The sequence below is a fragment of the Manis pentadactyla genome, chromosome 4 (genome assembly GCF_030020395.1).
Source record: "Manis pentadactyla isolate mManPen7 chromosome 4, mManPen7.hap1, whole genome shotgun sequence".
In the NCBI taxonomy this organism is placed as follows: Eukaryota; Metazoa; Chordata; class Mammalia; order Pholidota; family Manidae; genus Manis; species Manis pentadactyla.
Window position 1 is genome coordinate 185,527,878 of NC_080022.1, and position 6,075 is coordinate 185,533,952.

Genomic DNA, 6,075 nt, shown 5'->3' on the forward strand with positions numbered 1-6,075 from the left:
CTTTACTGAGTCACAGATGGTTTCTCTGTGAGTAAGAAGACCTTCCACACTGAGTTTCTACATGCCAAAAGGCTTGAGAACCTTGAAACCTGGGCTTTGGTTGTTTACACCAGGGGTTTCTTTTCTCTGGGAGTTTTGGTTGATTGGCTGGTTGGTTTTTTGCATACAATAAATCCCTTAATTTCTCAAAATACAAATAAGTTGCAACTAATAGTTAAAATATTTCGGGATCCTCACACCCACTAAGATGGCTACTATCAAACACAAACAAACAAAACCCCAGAAAATAAGTTTTGGCAAGGATGTGGAGAAATTGGAACCCTTGTGCACTGTTGGTGGGAATGTCAAATGGTGCAGCCTCTGTGGGCAGCAGTGTGGCAGTTCCTCAAAAACTGAAACTAGAATTGTCATATGATCCAGCAATTCCATTTCTGGGTGTATATCCAAAAGGATTGAAAGCAGAGACTTGCAGAGAGATCTGTGCAACCATGTTCATAGCAGCATTATCCACAGTAGCCGAAAGGTGGGAACAACCCAAGTGTCCATTGACAGATGAATGAATAAACAAAATTGGTATATCCACATGCGGAATGTTATTCAGCCTTTAAAAGGTATGAAGTAGTGCTGACACCTGCTGCAACATGGATGAACCTTTAGAACATGATGCTAAGTGAAATAAGCCAGTCACAGAAGGACAAATGCTGTTTGGTTCCATGTATGTGAAATACCTGTAGTATCAAATTTACAGAGACAGAAGGAATAGTGGTTGCAGGCCTTGGGGGGTGGGGGAATGGGGAGTTGTTAAATGGGTATGGAGAGTCAGTTTGGGAAAATGAATTCTGTGGGTGAATGGTATTGATGGTAACACACTATGAATACGCTTAATGCCACTGAACTGTACACTTAACAATGGCTAAGATGGTAAACTTTATGGGGACTTTTACCATAGTTATAATTTTAAAAACTGGGGGGAGCTGCATAAGTGTTTCAAGGGACCTCAGGACCCACCCCTAAGTTGGGAGATTAGCAGAAGAAATCATGGGACCTAGCTGGTGGTACTCAGGACTAAGGTTTGTGTGGGGGCATGGTAAGGATACAAGCTGGATCATAAGGGACAAAGACCCAAGTGGAGTCTGGAGGAATCCAGGTGTAGACTTCCTTATGCCCTCACTCTCCTGAGGGTCCCTCAGAGCTCCCTCTTCCCCTAGCTTGGAAAACAGCAGGAAAGTCGACTGTGGACACAGCACCTAAGTAAGGTATTTACACGGGTGTTCTACCTGGTGATTGCTGAGATTCTAGACTCCCAGAAAGAAAGCAGGTGTCTACTGAGCATAAACCACATTGTTTGCACCAACAGTCTAGGTACACTGACCCACTCTTAACCAGTTAAGTGTTGACTAGAAACGCCTGGGAAACCCAGATTTCCACCAAGGACCAACCCTGCAAGCAACCTTCTAAGGATGGTCGTCTTAGGCCTGCTTTCCTAACCCTTTCATACACAAGGCCAAAGCTGTGTTTAAGTAGAGTCTTCTGGACAAAGTGGAATATTCTTCCTCATCACCAGTAATATAGACAATCCTATAGAGGGAAAGGCCTTGAAATGAAGTAGCCCTGGGCTTATTGTTAGGTATTTCCTTTAGGGCCACAATCATTGGAATTGTTCTGCCTTGATCTTGACATATGTGTATATGTGTGTGTGTGTGTGTGTATACACACACACACAACTGAAGTAGATGGGAATCTCCAGTTTCCCCCATTGTGAGGCTTCCCTGGAGGGTTTTGTATTAGGGAATCTTATAGTTGCCCTCTGGTACCTCCTAAGCCCATTTCTAGGCATGACTCCTTTCAGTGAAGGTCAAAGGCCAGGATGGTAAGGATTTGAGATTCTAGAAACTGTCATTGCTGTTCTTGAATCAAGTTTCATCATGAATTGTGTCATTTGGGTAGAATATGTGTGTCCTTTCTTATTTTCTCAAATCAAGAGACTTAATTGTGTAACTGAAAGACAGTATGCTTTGTAACACAGCCTAAATACCCACTTCTGTTGCTTTGGTCCTCCGTGAGAACTGAAGTCTTAGACAAATCGGATCAGATTCCAGCTGTAGAGTGGGTGAATGTAATACCATGAACCATTGTTGTATGATTGGTGGTGAAATGATTATGAATATGGATTATAGATATTGAAATATAATTAGATTGGAAAAGTTGATGTCTCATTAAAATGTAACAAAGCTTCTTTGGCTCTTTTGGTTTTGTTTCCAGCAAGTAAAATATGGTTAGACAGCTCTTTTCTCTACAACTCGTGTTCCTTAAGAATTGTCTATATTTTCTATGTAGTCCATGGAAATACTCTTGGCTCTTGAAATTTTCTGTGATTGTTTGTTTAGAAACTTTTATTTAAAAAAAAATAGACCCTTTTGTTAGTTTGTAGGGTTTTTTTTTTAATAGGTTTTTTTTTTTAGAGAATTTTGGGCTCAGGGCAAACTTGAGAGGAAGATACAGAGATTTCTCATATGCCCCCTGCCCTGCTCACGCAACATCCCCCATTACCAGCTTATCCCCTACAGTGTGGGGGTACCTATACTGACGGTATATATGTATACATATACATATATATACTTACATTTATATATATACACTTATATGCCTAATTGAACCTGTATTGACACATATCACCCAAAGTCCATCTTTACATCAGGGTTGACTCTGGTGTACATTCTGTGGGGTTGAACAAATGTATAATGGTATATTCACTCCTATAGTATCATTCAGAGTAGTTTCTCTGCTCTAAAAATCCTCTGTGCTTCCTATTCATCCCGTGCCTCCTGGCAACCACTGATCTTTTTACTGTCTCCATAGTTTTTGCCTTTCTGTCATATAATTGGAATCGTGCAGTTTGTAGCCTTTTAAGATTGGTTTCTTTCACAAAGTAATATGCATTTTAATTTCTTCATGTCTTTTCATGGCTTGATAGCTCATTTCTTCTTAGCACTGAATAATATTCCAATGTCTGGATTGTTAAAAACAAGACAACAGGCCCCAAATGGAGTCACTTATGCTAAGTCCCAATCACCAAAATGAGATGTAACAGTTTTGCTCTCCCAGAAATGGAATCTTAAACCCATCGATCAACTGCCTGATCAGCACTACTTAGGTAATCAACCTGATAGACCCCTGCCATCTGTGAAACTGAATGAAGGAAACCTCATTTAAAATAGGATTGGGGTGCCAGAATGGGAAACTCTCATACCTAACCAACTCATAGTTAATTGCAGACCCCAACAGGAGAAAGCTTACTTTAATACCCCAGCAAGAGGGAGGAAGATTTTCTCCTCGCCCAGCAACAGCTCAGCCAATGAGAAATTCACCAGAAAAGTGAGCTCTCACTCTCCTGCAGTGGACTTTTGTTGAAAGTATCCCCTCCCAACATTCTCCTTTTCTTTCTAGAGTAATAGTTCCCTCTCCTTTGCTCTCTGGACTTGCCTATGGTTTTGCTATAGTTTGCATGTCCTGAATTGCCATTTTTCTGCCATTCCCAAATAAACCCATTTATTAAGAATAACTGGCTTCTTATTTTTAAAGTCAGCACATCTAAAGGAAAATAATCTTGCGCCAACCAACACGCTTTTTCCCTAGTATAACTCCCTTGTTCCTGCTTCCATCTGCCTATAAAAGTCTTTCATTTTTACAGCTCCTCAGAGCACCTTCCTAGCTACTAGACTGAATCTGCCCAATCCAAAAAATTGATTTTTGCTCAAACTCTTAAAATGTTTAATATGCTTCAATTAATTTTTTTATAGAATGTGCCAAGTTTACTTATTCATTCACCTGTGAAGGACATCTTGGTTTTGAAAATTATGAATTATAAATTACTGCTGTAAACATCTGTGTGCAGGTTTTTGTGTGGACGTAAGTTTTCAACTCCTTTGGATCAATATTGAGGAACACAGTTGCTGGATCATATGTTAAGAGTATGTTTAGTTTTGTAAGAAACCGCCGAACTCTTCCAGAGTGGTGCCATTTCCCATCCCCACCAGCAATGAATGAGAGTTCCTGTTGCTTCCCGTTCCCACCAGCATTTGGTGGTGTCAGTGTTCTGCATTTTGGCTGTTCTGCTAGATGTGTAGTGCTGCCTCATTGTTTTAAGTTGTGTTTCCCTGATGACATAACATAGTATGTGGAGCATCTTTTCATGTGCTTACTTGCCATTTCTACATCTTCTTTGGTGAGGTTTTTGTTCGTTGTATCATTTTGGGTAACAGTCCTTTATCAGATGTGTCTTTTGGAAGTATTTTCTCCTAGTTTATGGCTTCTCATTCTCTTGAGTGTGATCCCTTTTTGATCCATTATATACTATTTGATCCATAATATAATATCCATAAAATATAATTTTAATACCAAAAAGTATGTTTTTGTTAACCTGGTAGGCCAAGAAGCTATAATGTTTCATCGTGGCTTTCAAACTTAACATTGTTTTCAACTTTGTATACAAATATATGTTTGTGAGCAAATATGTTTGTATAGAAATACATGATGCTGTGAGCACCTCCCTGGTGCATCTGGTTGTGATAGTTGGTTTTTTGAGCTGCTGTCAAGTCTGGAAGGTTTGATGTTTTTATCAGGAGTGGTTCTGCCCTAATTCTGTGTGAACTGAGATAATTAGAAGAAATGCTGATTGCAGTTTTAAAGACATCAAATCCCAAAAAGGCTCATTCGGGCATTTCTTTTTTTACTTCAATTCATCGGTCCTTTTTTTTCCCCTTCCTTAAAATGTCAGATATCCCCAGTTCTTCAGTCTTCTTTGTTTATATTCTAAGCCTATTGGGCCTTTTTTTTTTTTTTTGGTTCTATTTTATATTTTAAAAGGGATCTTTGGGGATAATTGTCACATGAACTGAAAACACAGTCTTTTGATGATTCATCTTGTAGACACTGTGAGAACATATTGAGAAAAAAGCAGTTTTTTTCTTCCTCTGCTTCTTTTGTATGGTTACAACCATTCAAATAAAAGAGGAGCACAGCAAATGTTTGAGTTGGCATGTTGGGTAAGTAGTCTGTTGGCTGGAGGATGCTGTCAGAGGGAGCCGCGCGGGCCGTCTGGGCTGGCCGTCCTGCAGGTGGCGGGACCCGAAGCTGCACTGTGCGGGCTCCATTGCCGTTTGTTCTGTGCCCAGAACTTGCTTCAGTCATCACTTTGGCACGAGGAGACCCTTAGACTTAGGAACCATTTTGGTCCTATTCATTATTTAGCAGGATAAAGGGAACTGTGTTTGGAATAGTCTGTTTTCTTTCCTGAGAGATCAGCCTCTATCGTTAATTCCTTTCTAAATCAGCATAACTAGTGACAGGTGAGCAACCTAACGCAGGGCGTGATTATTTGTGTCTGTTTGCGTTAAATACTTAATATGCTAAATGAGCCCAGCACATTCACACAGAGCCACAGAATCTGATCAGATACGTCATCTTGTACCGACTCCCTGTGATTTCTCTTGCCAGCCTTCTTGCTGTTTCAGCCACTCCTATAGGCTTAAGTGTTGTTTTCTCTTTTTACCTAATATCTGTCCAGAAGAGTTTTCTTGGAGTCAAAGTGCTGAAGCCAGGTCCTTAAAGGAGGTAAAAAGAGTCCAAAAGCTGACCTAAGTATTCAGTAAGAAATCATTTATTCCAGCAGAGAGGGAAGAATTGCCTTGATAATCGTCATTTATGAAAGTTCTCTGCAATTGAACAGCTGTCTCCTTTGTGCTCTGCTCTTTGAATTAAGTGGGCCATTCGTCTGTGGGAAATAGTCAACTTGCAATAGATTGTTGCTGCTCTGATCATTTTTTTTCAAGAAAGAAAATTATGCATATAATAACCTGTTTGAAAAAGCTCCTTAGTGATAACATCATCATTTGTTTTCTGGCTGCAGAACAATGAGTGCAGTGCATAGGTGTCTTTAACTTTTACTGCTACAGAGCTGATCACTGCAGTGAAAAAGCCAGAGGTATATTCTCTGTTCCAGTGCAGAAGGTGTACATATGTATAATGTCCTGAATTTGTACCTCTATAAATGCTATACCCATCTCAGTGTATGAT